Raw genomic sequence first — 14646 nt, 5'->3', positions numbered from 1 at the left:
CCACCTGCAACTGCTCGGACAGGAAGGCTCTGCAGAGGGTAGTGAGGGGAGCAGAGAGGATCATATGGCGTCTCCCTACCCTCGGTACAAGAACTGTTCCAGAGCCGCTGTCTGAAGAAAAGCACAGAGAATTGCCAAGGACAAACTGCACCCCCTCCACGCACACCTGGATCTCCTGCCATCAGGCAAGAGATATCGTAGCATCAAAGCCCGGACTACGAGGCTGCTAAATAGCTTCCTACCACAGGCTGTGAGGCTGCTAAACAGTCACTCTGCACCCACAGTCACTTGACTTGACTCTGCGGCTGGCACGGACACTTTAATACTGGCACTGGCCACTCACATCAGCGGCCCCGGACATTTTTTATGATTGGTTTATTGAATTTTATCATTGTGTTTTTTTTTACCTGCTTTTAACTATTTATACTGTTCCATCAGGGACTGGATTGTTTTTAGTGTTATTATGTGTGAAGTGTTTAATTTCATGTGCGATGCTCCGCTATTCACTGGGAAACGTCTTTTCATTTTGCACTGTAACAACTGTTGCTTGCAAGATGACAATAAAGGTTGATTGATTGATTGATTGAAGAATCCTGAATGGTATCTTGCAGTGATGTGGGCAGGTTCTGCTGGAGCATTGGCGGAAAACCCTGGGGGGAAGCAGGGTGGACGTGTCCCCTCCATGTTTTCAGAGGTGGGGAATTGCCTCCCTCACATTACAAGCTTTAAATCTGTGGTACAGATCTGCAGTAATTGACCCATTCCAACAGTAACGGTCCCGTAGTGGAAGCATCCACGTCGCAAGGCTGGAAACTGGAAGAATCTCGAACTAATTAGCCGTGCGCTCTAATTCAGGGCGCAAGGCTAAAGCTTCCAATGCCTCGTGTGTGTGTGTGTGCGCGTGGCCGCCAAGAAATTGGGTCCCCCCTGACCCTTGGTCCCCTCCATGTTTTGAAAGCGGTTTCCGTCTCTGCGAGAGTCCAACAGCAGAGTGCAGCCAGTCAGTTTGAGATTTCTTCTTTCCCGTGGTGTCTCAAACATTATCTGCTTATGCTGGGAAATGCCAGCAGTTCCATATAGATATGTCAAAATTTTCCAGCAAAATCCATAATTTAAGTAAATAGCAAAATAGCCCCCTACTCGACAATGTGACATATAGCTACTGCACAGACTTCTGCCCCATACTGACACCCTATATTATTACTTTTTTATCCTTAAGAGTTTTGAATATGTTAACTTTTGCAATCACTTAGGTCCATAATATTTTCAATACTTTTAATATTTTGTTCAGAAGACAATTCTATGATACAGTAAATTGTAAGAAATGTAATTAAAAAAAGAACTGCAGGTCAGGCCGCCTCCCTGGAGAAAATGTATAGGTGACATTGTGGGTTGGGATCCTTCTTCAGACTAAATTGTAAGCTTCAGCTTATTTATCTAAAGCAACATCAAAGCTCAGCCCAAACCTGCACTCAATGGATATCATACCCAAGCTATGCACAATAAAAACATTAGCATTTTTTCTCGACTATTTCCAGTTGTAAGAAAATCTAGGACTAGAGGGCGCAACCTCAGAAGAAAATAATGTACAAATAAGTAGGTCATAAGGTCTTGTGATAGGAGTAGAATTAGGCCATTCAGCCCATCAAGTCTACTCCACCATTTAATCATGCCTGATCTATCTCTCCCTCCTTAATCCATTCGCCTGCCTTTTCCCCATAACCCCTGACACCCATACTAATCAATAATCTATTTATCTCTGCCTTAAAAATATCCATTGACCTGGCCTCCACAGCCTTCTGTGGCAAAGAATTCCATAGATTAATCACCTTCTGCCTAAAGAAATTCTTCCTCACCTCCTTCCTAAAGGAACATCCTTTTATTCTGAGTCTATGACCTCTAGTCTTAGACTCTCCCACAAGTGGAAAGATCCTCTCCACATCCACTCTATCCAAGCCTTTCACTATTCGGTAAGTTTCAATGAGGTCCCCCTCATCCTTCTAAACTCCAGCAAGTACAGGCCCAGTGCTGTCAAATTCTCATCATATGTTAACCCACTCATTGCTGGGATTATTGTTGTAAACCTCCTCTGGACCCTCTCAGAGACAGCACATCCTTCCTTAGATATGGTGCCCAAAATTGCTCACTGTACTCCCACAATAGCTCAGAACAATCTGGTTCAAACGCAAATAATGGCCAAGTGGGAGAAGAGGATCAGTGGCGTGGGTATGTTTGTAAACGGTGTTGAGTATCATGCTTTAGCTTCAAAATATTTAGCCAGAAGGAACTGAACTCATCTGTGAGATAACTCTGTGGTTTTCTTCCTCTGAGCATCGAATATCTAATTCAGTGAAGCTGATCATCAAATCTTCTGATTATTAAAATGTATAATATGTTTTGATAATCGGCCTTTCTCAATCTCATTTTGTCCCTCATCCAAAGTGTTGTTACTTTTGAAATAATGGGCCAATCAATTTGCACATAGCAACAGCTGGGAAATAAACAATAAAACAATCAGCTTTTAATTCATGAAAATGAATGAAAGATAAGCACTGGTCGGGATATCAAAGACTCTCTTCTTATTAAGTAGTGCCAAATGGGGGTGTTGACCCAGATTACAGCTCCAGATGAGACTTGTACCCATAACTTTCAAATTTATGCAAGAATGCTACCAATGAGCCATCCCGACAAAGTATTTTCAAAAGACCCATGGCAAAACAAGTAACGCTACAAGAGTCTTTATTGTTCCCTGAGAAACAGCTTAAATTTACCCACTCAGCCATTCAATATTTGGCTATGGAGAATTTGGTAATATGGCAACATAGGCTCATCCTGTAATGTTCATGAAATGAAAATATATTAAAAAAAACAGTAAAGCACTTAATAGCAACAGTGAAAAGGCTAAGCAAAATATATAATTCACGAATGCATGAATGACCATGAGGTATTATGTTTATTTTTCTACATAATATTTTACATTTTAAAGTCATTTCAAACCCTTCAAAATTGAACAGAACTTATTAAAAACTCTGCACTGACAAATGAAGCAGTTGTCAGATTAAGAATTTGGAAAATAAATCAATTGCCTTGTGACTTAACCTACGACAATGGAACCCTTCGAAGAGTGAAGTTAAAGTGTACTATTACTAACATCACCCTCCCATGCAAAAAATTAATCAGATTTAAATATCTTGAAGAAATATGATAACAGAGTACACAGATATATAGCTCCAAAACAGCAATTTCATTTTCACTTCATTGCTTCTGTTAGTATAATCAAAACTTATATTTTTCTTGTAATGTCTTATCATCTACAATGATAATTGTATGAAAAAACACATTTTCAATTGATCATCACAATCCATAGTGTTTTTAAGGAATCCCACGCGATACATTGGTGCAGCATGTTTTCTGTCTAACATCAATGCAAAAACACGTTTGTTTTTTTTAAATGTATGGAATACAACATATATATGGAATACAACTTGTCCTTAATGCTTTTCCTACCACACAATGCATACACTATTGGCTTTGAACAATCTATTATTCTGTAGGTCCGCATGTGGCAATTGGCACTAATCAGAGAGCTACTGGATGGATGCAGCCCAGGATAGGAGACCAGTCAGCTAGTAAGGGAGCTGTACAACAGCACCCAGATAGACACCTCCTCCTGAAACCTTGCAAATTAATTCATTTTTAACTACCTATGCACAGTGCTTTTTTTTGTAGACAACAAGGTGCCAGTGCGCATATCAATTAAAAAAAAATCATACTACATTTATCAACCTTTTTTTCTATCAATATACCCCAATATCTGTTTTGATTTTGTGAACAATCAACTTTTAATTTCATAAACTAAGAACTGAAAAATTGAAAAACTAGTTTAACGTTTTGAGGATGCCAGTATGTCCGTCTGTCCATCCATCCATCCATCTATCTATCTATACATCTATCTATCTTCTATCTATCTATACATCACTAAAACTCGGATCTTGTGCTCTTCCAGTTTGTGCGGTCTTTCTATTTGCGCAAAAACGGTTTTAGTGTTAATCTCACCTGGATTATTTCCTGCAATCAATTTTACTTAATAATAGATTGAAAACAGTTAACAACATTTTTGAACAAGTGAATAGATGGGCGAGTTCAGGGATGTGGGCCAAATGTGGGCAAATGGAACTGGCTTAGATGAAGCGTGGATTAGTTGGGCCAAATACCATGTTTCTGTGCTGTGTGAATCTTTGACTCTGGTTAAAATGCATTTTGATTACACATAACATTAGGATCATGTTATTACATTTCTAGCATTGTGATAGGAGAGATTGAGATTCATTAAACACAAATAAATTATTCAGAGTACACATCAGCTTAATGAGTTGTGTACAACAGAGTCAATTCAGTTATGTAGCAGATGCCAAGAAAATATAAAGCATACATATGAAACCTGCATTTGCACTAGATAACAATGTAGACTTAATACAGCAAAGTCAATCTTGGACTTTAGCTGGGAAATACAATAAGCAAGATATCCATAGAAAAGGCACATCTGACAGAATCAAAATAATGTCATTTCTTTTCAGAAGCAACAGAACAACCAAGGAAATTATGTTTATTTTATGCTTTTAAGAATGCATTAGGATAATTGCTAAAACAAATTACCTTCTGTGTTATGAGCTTTGCTACAACATCCCTGGAATGCACATCAATTGTACAGATTGCCATAATCTTCTGACGATCACCATGGGTGAGCTCTCCAAGTAGCATGTTTATTAGCACATTCAGCTGAGCAATCTGCAATAAAATTAATTATATTTGACTACTCAAAAAGATAGGATACAATACACTGCATGTCATATTAGTTATTCCATAAAGTGCCTTACTTGTAAGATAACTCCCATTTATCAAAATACAGAAATACTATTGAGCAGGCAAAGAAAAAGTAATAAATGGATGGGAGATAGTAATAACCTTGTACTACAAACATGATGGATATTATTATACTAGAATAATACTCAAAAATAGACGGATGTAATTTTTATTTTACAGAAGACTTTAAATTCTCAACAAATATGTGTTCAAAGATAACAACTACATGTGTTTCTCATTGGTCAGCCTCTTTTACAATTGCAGAGTGTGTAACAATGATGAGAAACATAGACCCATCGAGATCGGTAAAATTATTCAAAATGTAGAAATAAGGAACTTGAAGATACTGGTTCACACAAAAAGACACAAAGTGCTGGAGTAACTCAGGTCAGACAGCATCTCTGGAGAACATGGATAGGTGATGTTTCGGGTCCAGACCATTCTTCAGACTGATTCCCCAGAGATGCTGCCTGACCCAGAGTTATTCTAAATGGAATTTAAACTGGAGGTGATGGAGGGTCCATCACCAAACTACATTTAACAGTTGACTATAATAATAGAGCTATAGCGTTTGGAATTCAAATTTTGGGGAATAAATTGGATAGCACTGGTAGAAAACCATGGGTGCCTCAATTCCCAATTAATCCGCACCCAATTGATCAGATGCGTTCAGCACACAATCGTGTTAATGAACAGACAGAACGAAGCGTTTATGTTTGATCAGTTGTAACCACACCGGCAATTGGCCAGCAGCTCAGCAGAGAGGCCTGATTTAGAGTGTGACTAGCAACAGGAAAAATCAGTCCGAAGAAGTGTCCCGACCCGAAACGGCACTTAGCCATGTCCTCCACAGATGCTGCCTGGCCTGCTGAGTGACTCCAGTATTTTGTGTTCTGCACAACGTTGCAGCATCTGCAGTTTATTATGCCCACTGTAGTTAAAATTAGCCTACAAGTTTCAAAAGAGCGGAAGGTCATTGTGTCTTAAGCACAGCTGTCAGTGAGCAAGAAGCATTGAAAGTAAGGAGGAAAAGGGATAGTATGAAAGAAATAGCACCGTGCTCTTGTAAAGCTCTATTTCAGTCTGTTTAATATAGTTTAGAGATATAGTGCAGAAACAGGCCCTTCAGCACACTGAGGCCGTGCCGACCAGCGATCAATGTACACTAACACCATCCCACTTACACCAGGGAGAATTTACATTTTTACCAAGCCAATTAGCCTACAATCCTGTTCATCTTTGGAGTGTGTGAGGAAACCAGAGCACCTGGAGAAAACCCACACAGGTCATGGGGAAAACATACAAACTCCGTACAGCCAGCACCCATAATCATAATCAAACCTGGGTCCCTGGCTCTTTAAGGCAGCAACATTAACGCTGCGCCACCGTGCTGCCCTGTGGTAGGGGTGACAAGGGTAGAGGTATTGGGGATGGGCTAGAAACCCCCTAGATACCTACTACAATGGCAGGTGCAGGACTTAGTTCCAGAAAGGAATGCTACACAAAACAGTACCAAAGACTTGGATGTGGTCCAACAAATGACCTTGCACAAGAGGCTAACGCCAGCTGAAGCATCTTCAAATACCAAATCAGAACAGCTGCACTTCATCACGCCCACTTACCAACCATCAGTCAGGGCTCTTCTTATCATTCATTTGCTCCACTTCATTCTCATATATTTAGCACCGCTGCATGCCATACACAACCTCTTAGCTTCTACATAAATTTGGCATGTCTACACCACTCTTACAGATGCACCATAGAAACCATACTGTCAGATTGCATCACAGCTTGGTTTGGGAACAACTTTGCCCAAGACCACGAGAAATTACAAAGAGTTGTAGATATAGCCCTGTCCATCACGCAGATCAGACTTCCTACAATTCACTCCATCTACATTTTATGCTGCCTCAAAAAAGCAGCCAACATAATCAAAGATTTGTCCCACCTTGTTCATTCCTTCTTCTCCTTGCTCCAGTCTGGCAGAAGAAACAAAAGCTTGAAAGTGCACACCACCAGACTCAGTAATAGTTTCATTCCCTCTGTTAACAGGCTTCTGAGCGGTCCCTCCATAAGCTAGGGTATGTCATTTCACCTCCATCCCATTGTGAACATTGGTGTTTATCTATGGAACTGACGCGCTACAATGCTAAAAACTATACTCTGTACTCTGTATTTTCCCCTTTGCTCTTCCTATTGTACTTGAGTTTGATTTGATTGTATCTATGCATGATATATCTGATCTGTTTCGATAGCATGCAAAACGAAGATTTTCTCAGTACCTCAGGACACATGACAATAATAAACCTAAACCAATCATGTATTGAATCATGTGTTCAAGAAGGAACTGCAGATGCTGGAAGATCAAAGGTACACAAAAATGCTGGAGAAACTCAGCGGGTGCAGCAGCATCTATGGAGCGAAGGAAATAGGCGACGTTTCGAGCCAAAACCCTTCTTCAGACTGATGGGGGGTGGGGGGGGGAGAAGGAAGGAAAAAGGGAGGAGGAGGACCCCGAGGGCGAGGGGATGGGAGGAGACAGCTCGAGGGTTAAGGAAGGGGAGGAGACAGCAAGGGCTAGCAAAATTGGTAGAATTCAATGTTCATGCCAGCCGGTCGCAAGCAACCCAGGCGGAATATGAGGTGCTGTTCCTCCAATTTCCGGTGTTGCTCACTCTCGCAATGGAGGAGACACAGGACAGAGAGGTCGGATTGGGGATGGGAGGGGCATAACTGACACACGCAACACATTTTATGCTCTCTTGATTGGAAAGTTGCCACATGTTCACCCATTGTTGGCCAGTAGCAGGTAACCAACATTAATCCACTATGTCTGCTGTTCTGACTTGACAAATGACGTAAATATCTTGGCCGTGGCAATACTCTTCACTCAGCATTACCATATCCTGTGGCTTTATTTCAAGTAGCTAAGACAGTCCATCTGGCCAGAAAGCGAAGACTCCTGTCAAATTGTCACCAAAATTGACTCAGACATTAACATCAAGGGTCAGTAGAAGGGTTTCGATCAGAAATGTCACCCAACCTTTTTATCCAGAGATGCTGCCTGACCCAATGAGTTACTCCAGCACTTTGTGTCAATCTTCAGTATAAACCAGCATCTGCAGTTCCCTTCTACACACTTCTCAACATTTAGAAGTTAGCTCACAGGGGAGGAACATGGTGAGTGACTGATAGCAATGGTACGTGCGGGGCTGAGCAGAATCACATATATGTGTGTGATCTGGATAGAAAGATCATTGGCATTCTACTGCAGGGGACTCGGGTAAGGATTGGTAGGTCACACTACGTGAGCAAGGTCAATTAAATGTTTTGTTTCACTTGCAGGGAAGCTTGAAAGCAAATAGTAACTTGAAATAAGAAGCAGCCTTTCCAGCAAGAAAGTGGTAACTCCATTAATACACATGCAGAGTTAACCTTGGTACTACAACTTACATTAGAACTCAAGCTGAAGCCATGCACTGTTGCTATTACAGCTCTGGTTGTCTCTGCTCTGAGAGACTTGCAGAGCAACACAGCAGTGTAGGACTCCACCAAAAGCTTACAAGGTTTCCTGAAGTATCATCTCAAAGGAAAGGCAGTGGCTCCAGGTCAATATTTCTACTCTATGATCTTTCATTAGTTCTGATGAAATGCCAACTGTTTCTCTCCTTGGAGATGGTGCCTAAGCTGTTAAATGTCTCTAAATGCTTATTTTATTGCAAATTAATTGGTAACAATTACTGCCCAATAAAGCTGCATGTTCTGAGAATATCCAATGGACAACAGCATTGCAAGTCTTAATACCCCTCCCAACATGGTAGTAAGTATGAACAGTCAGCAAACAATTGTAGACTTAATTTATCAACAATAGTACCAAAACAGCCAAATTTATTCACCCGGTATTTACAAATGTGACCAAGAATCTTCTAAACAAAGGAAACTCACTTGTTTTTTTTAATAATCTTTTAAAGCTATTTCAAAACCTTTATCAAGGTGGTCAAAAGCGATTCTAACATCTGTGGTCCACCAAATCTGAGTGCTAGTCAAAGCCATTTGTGCTGGATAGTTAAATAGCCATTGATCTCTTGGTTTCTCTTCATAAGCTATTACTGCTGTCATGATCACTTGTTTATCCACAATTTGCATTGCTTGCTCAAGTTGATGCAACCAACGTTCAACCTAGTAACAAAACAAAATTAAGAGCATGCCTTTTCTTGGAAATGTAAACATAAAATGTGGATTGCAGGGAAGGCCTTCAAACCTATTTCCTTCTATCTTGAATCTGTCCTTTCACTATGTTTACTCACTTCCTACTTACATCCAGTACACTTCAAATGCTTTCCATCACTTTGATTGTAGTCAGTTTCCTGCTCCCAACTAGTTCATCCTTACTCTTTGAATCAAAGACCAAACAGTTCTTCCCCAATAAAACATTAATTTGCTTGGCTGAACTCATCCTCACATTGAAAAACATCTTAATTCCACACACTCTCTCCAGAACATAGGTACAGCTGTGGGAACTCACATGGTCCAAGCAATGCTTATCTTTTTTGTGGGATGTGTGGAACAGTTTTTCATTCCAGTTGCATCCCCTTCCTCAATTACTTTCCAGTACATCAATGATTCCACAGGTGCAGCTTCCTGCACCCATGTAGCACTCAAACATATAATTACACTTGCTGCCAATTTCTATAGTGTCCACATATGATTCCGCTTTTTCTGAGTCTCCATACTTACCTATAGAAGTAAGTTAGACACAAAGCACCAATCCTGCAGCATCCCGTGACTAACTGATCTATACCTCATCTCACCCTCTCCCCTACAACAACTTCATTCCATTTTTCCAATTCCTCCAACATATTTGCTCTAATGATTAGAACTTCCACAATGGTTCTTTGAAATGTCTCCCTTAATCCTGAACAGTGGCTTCAGATTCAGATTCAAACGTTATTGTCATTGTGCAGTGTACAGTACAGAGACAACGAAATGCAGTTAGCATCTCCCTAGAAGAGCGACATAGAATATGAGCAATAAATATATTTACGTGCATAGTCATAGTAGTGCAAATGTTTATTTTTTTTCTGGTGGAAACACTACTGGGGTGAGAGCAGTCCTTGACGATGCTGCGCGCCCTTCGCAGACATCGCTTGCTCTGGACAGACTCAATGGAGGGGAGAGAGGAACCAGTGATGCGTTGGGCAATTTTCACCACCCTGTGCAGTGCTTTCCGGTCGGAGACAGAGCAGTTGCCATACCATACTGTGAAACAGTTGGTAAGGATGCTCTCGATGGTGCAGCGGTAGAAGTTCACCAGAATCTGAGGAGACAGATGGACCTTCTTTAATCTCCTCACGAAGAAGAGACGCTGGTGAGCCTTCTTGACCAGAGTTGAGGTATTGTGGGTCCAAGAGAGGTCATCGGAGATGTTGACCCCTAGAAACCTGAAGCTGGAAATGCGTTCTGCCTCTGCCATAAAGAATATGATCGTATTCAATCTTAAATGTAACCTCCGTTTGTGGATTTAAAAGTAACATCTCCGAGTTTACGAATGACACAAAGCTGGGGGGCAGTGTGAGCTGCGAGGAGGATGCTATTAGGCTGCAAGGTGGCTTGGATAGGTTGGGTGAGTGGGCAGATGCATGGCAGATGCAGTATAATTTCGGTAAATGTGAGGTTATCCACTTTGGTGGCAAAAACAAGACGGCAGATTATTATCTGAATAGTGTCAGATTAAGAAAAAGGGGAGGTGCAACGAGACCAGGGTGTCCTTATACATCAATCACTTAAAGTAAGCATGCAGGTACACCAGGCAGTGAAGAAAGCAAATGGCATGTTGCCCATCATAGCAAAAGAATTAGAGTATAGGAGCAAGGAGGTCCTACTGCAGTTGCACAGGGCCCTTGTGAAACCACACCTGGGGTATCATGTGCAGCTTTGGTCTCCTAATTTGAGGAAGGACATTCTTGCTATTATTATGGGAGTGCAGCGTAGGTTCACCATGTTAATTCCAGGGAATGCAGGACTGACATATGATGAAAGAATTGATTGACTGAGCTCATATTCCCGACGTTGGGGGAGTCCAGAACCCAGGGCTACAGTTTAAGAATAAGGGGTAGGCCATTTAGGACTGACATGAAGAAAAATATTTTTTACCCAGAGAGTTGTGAATCTGTGAAGGCAGTGAAGGCCAATTCACTGGATGTTTTCAAGAGATAGATATAGCTCTTAGGGCTTACGGAATCAAGAGACATGGGGAGAAAGCAGGAGTAGGGTATTGATTTTGGATGATCAGGCATGATCATACTGTATGGCTTGAAGGGCCAAATGGCCTACTCCTGCACCTATTTTCTATTTTTCTAATTCCTGTATCCCTTCTCACCACCTTTCCCCTTTTTTTTTTTTACAACAAAATTTATTCAATTATTAAAAATAATATTTACACTACAATAAAACAAGCCAGAACCCACCACCATAATACAATACAAACATGTATCCATAATAAACTACTATACAACTATGATACAATCCTTATTGAGGATACATTCAACACCCTGTGGAGCCCAGCGGTCCCGGAACTCCCTCAGGGTGCCCACAGACAGGGCGTATTCCCTTTCTAATCCCACCCGGGCACGAACGTAACCCCGGAAAAGGGGCAGGCAGCCGGCTCGGGTAGAGCCCTCCATCGCCTGGCACCGTGACTCGCGGATGGCCAGCTTGGCCAGGCCCAGGAGCAACCCAACCAGGACATCTTCAGCCCTACCCTCTCCCCTACGCACAGGGTGTCCAAAGATGAGGATGGTGGGTGAAAAATGCAGCCAGAAGGCAAGGAGCAGCCCCTTTAGATATTCAAACAGTGGCTGCAGCCTCACGCACTCCATGTACACGTGGTACACAGACTCTTCCAGCCTGCAAAAGTGGCAGGCGGCTGGCGAGTCTGTGAACCGCGAGAGAAACAGGTTGCAGGGAACACCTCGGTGCAATACCCTCCACCCCAGGTCCCCAATGTAGGGGAGAATCCCTGTGTAGAGGGACCCCCACCGGGGGCCCCCCTCGCAACCGGAAGGCAACACCGACCGCCACTTGGTGTCCGGACGGTGGACCAGGGCGAGGAAGTGCAGGGTGTGGAGGAGGAGCCTGTACAGGACACGTCTCCCTGCGTCTTGGAGGGAGACGACCACCTTTCCCCTTGGAAGTGCAAGGCAGAGATTTGAGCTGCACTTTTCACCCCTCCAGCCTCCACATTCAATGGATTATCGTTTGCAATTTCTGATAGCAAAATCTATCAAGATTCCATCACTAGACATATCCTCCCTTCCCCTCTAATGAATCAATATAGACCCAGAAAATATTCCATTCAATCCTTTGAGGAAGAACATAGTAAGAAGTTCAGTGAAGATTTTCAAGAAAATTCCATGCATTTAATCATTTTGTCTCTAGCATGAATTAGAAGCTAGTTGAGGAACCAAATAGCAATGCAAATCAGGAAGCTATGATGAAGGCAGGGAACAACACATTCAAAAATGACCTAGATGAGCACTTGACTAACATAACCGACCAGATAACATAGATGAGATAGCGAGAAATAAGAATGGTTAATCTAAATAACACCTTTATATCAAGTGTGGACACAAAGAGCAGAATGACCTCCTTCTGTGCTACCTTAAATAAAATTAGACCTTATAGATTCTCAAAAAGTTATATATAGTTTCTTCTTTCTTTCTTTCTTTTAAAATCTTTTTATTCATTTTTTTTCAAAAGCAAAAACAGAACAAAAAAATGATAAACATAACAGTGATATTGATACACAGGGATCAGGATTACATTAATAACAAGTAAAACCTGAGTATGAGTCCAGTGACAAAATACACATTAAGTATAGACCTCCGGGTCTCTATGTAAATATAAAAGCAAAAAGATAAAAAGAAAAAAGAGAAAAAAAAAGAGAAAAACAAATCTCCCTAAACTAAAAAAAGTTTGGCGAGTAGAGACAGTCTGGTACAACAAAGTTCTTTATTTTTTAATGAAAATAAAGTGATTGCCCAAATCGATATAGACAGCCAAAATAAATGATGCTCACTCCAACCGCGTAGCTGGAATTAATGGTTTTACAGAAAACCCGAGAAAACGCTCCCCCGCTCATGTGACCGCGTTAGCCAATAGCGAGGGTTCGACATTACCAGGGTCACCACTAGGTGCCGCTACAGGACGCCCCCTCCCCCCTCCAGAACCCGAGGTACGGAACCGAACAGGAGGCTGTACACGGCGACCGCAACGTTTGGTAACAACAACGGGGCGGGCAATACAGGTGGGGCTGGCAGAACAGAGCCAGGGGACCGTAATGGTGCAGCGGGAACCCAAAACAACAGATGAGAGGGGAACAGGCACAACAGGTGCGAATAGCCCCAAGGCCGAGGCTAAACTACCACCAACACCGGGCTGTCGACATCCAGGTGGGCCAGCTTAAGTGGAGCGACGGAGACGATCTCCTCTCCTACCCGATGTCCAAAAGGAAAGTCGCGACGCCGGGACGCAACACCCGGAACGGACCCTCGCAGATTCACTGCAGTGGGGACCGATGCGAATCCCTGCGGATAAACACGAATAGGCAGTTCTTGAGGTCCTGCGGCACGTGCACTGGGGCTGTCCAATGCCGCGAGGTGGGAACAGGTGCCAGGCTGCCCACTCTCTCCCAGAGACTCTCCAAACCCACAGGGGCACCTCGAGCCGCAGGGAGGAAATCCCCGGGCACCCACAAAGTTGAGCCATACTCCAACTCGGCGGACAATGTATCTATTTAGGGGCCGTGCGGATGTCTAACAGCACCCAAGGCAACTGGTCGACCCAGTCCAGAACCGTGAGCCGTGCCTTCAGTGCCGGTTTCAGGTGGCGGTGGAATCATTCCACTAGCCCGTTGGCCTGGGGGTGATAGGTGGTGGTGTGGTGCAGCTGCACCCCGTATAATTTCGCCAGCGAAGCCCACAATGAGAACGTTATCAGAGCCCCCCCGGTTGGTGGAAATGTCTGCCAGAACCCCGAACCATGCAATCCACTGAGCCACAAGAGCTTGGGAACAAGACGCACGGAGGTGTCCGACAGCAATATAGCCTCCGATACCTCGTAAACCGATCCACAACTTTGAGGAGATGCGTGGCACCGCATGACAGCGGCAACAGACCCACTAAATCCACCTGGATGTGTCCTAAACGGCCCAAGGAAACCGCAAAGTCTTGCATTGGGGCCCATACATGACGCTGAACCTTGGAAGTCTGGCAGGGGATGCAGGCTCTAACCCGAGTCGCGACCTGCTTGTGGAGGCCCTGCCAGACAAATTTGTCCACCACTGGCGCAGAGGTTGCCCGAATTGAAGGGTGGGCCAAGCCATTGATGGCGCTGAAAATCCGGCAGCGGGAACAATGGGGCATGGGCGCCCGGTGGAAAAATTGTACAGTACCAACGCTCCCGTGGAACTGAACGGAATGTCGGCCAACTGCAACCCTGAAACAGCCGTCCTGTAGCCATTCATCTCATTGACCGAGCGCTGTGCTACAGAACACGCCACGTAATCCACACCATGGTCCACGGCCGCCACAGCCGGGAGGGACAGGGCATCGACGACTGTGTTGAACTTCCCGGCCACGTGCTGTACGTCCATCGTGAACTCTGACACGAATGCCAGGTGTCGTTGCTGTCGAGCGGACCTGGGGTCTGACACTTTGGCCAAGGCAAATGTTAAGGGCTTCTGGTCAGAAAAGGCCATGAACGGCCTGCCCTCCAGGAAGTATC

General features: G+C 43.3%; 1 pseudogene; it reads right to left on the bottom strand.

Annotated features, from left to right (window-relative positions):
• LOC129699136 (dynein axonemal heavy chain 11-like) overlaps positions 1–14646 on the bottom strand; it is a 181383-nt pseudogene that overhangs the window by 155244 nt on the left and 11493 nt on the right.

Source organism: Leucoraja erinacea, chromosome 7 (genome assembly GCF_028641065.1).
Source record: "Leucoraja erinacea ecotype New England chromosome 7, Leri_hhj_1, whole genome shotgun sequence".
NCBI lineage: Eukaryota > Metazoa > Chordata > Chondrichthyes > Rajiformes > Rajidae > Leucoraja > Leucoraja erinaceus.
Note: the sequence above shows the minus strand (reverse complement) of the source record. Positions and strands in the feature narration are given on the sequence as shown.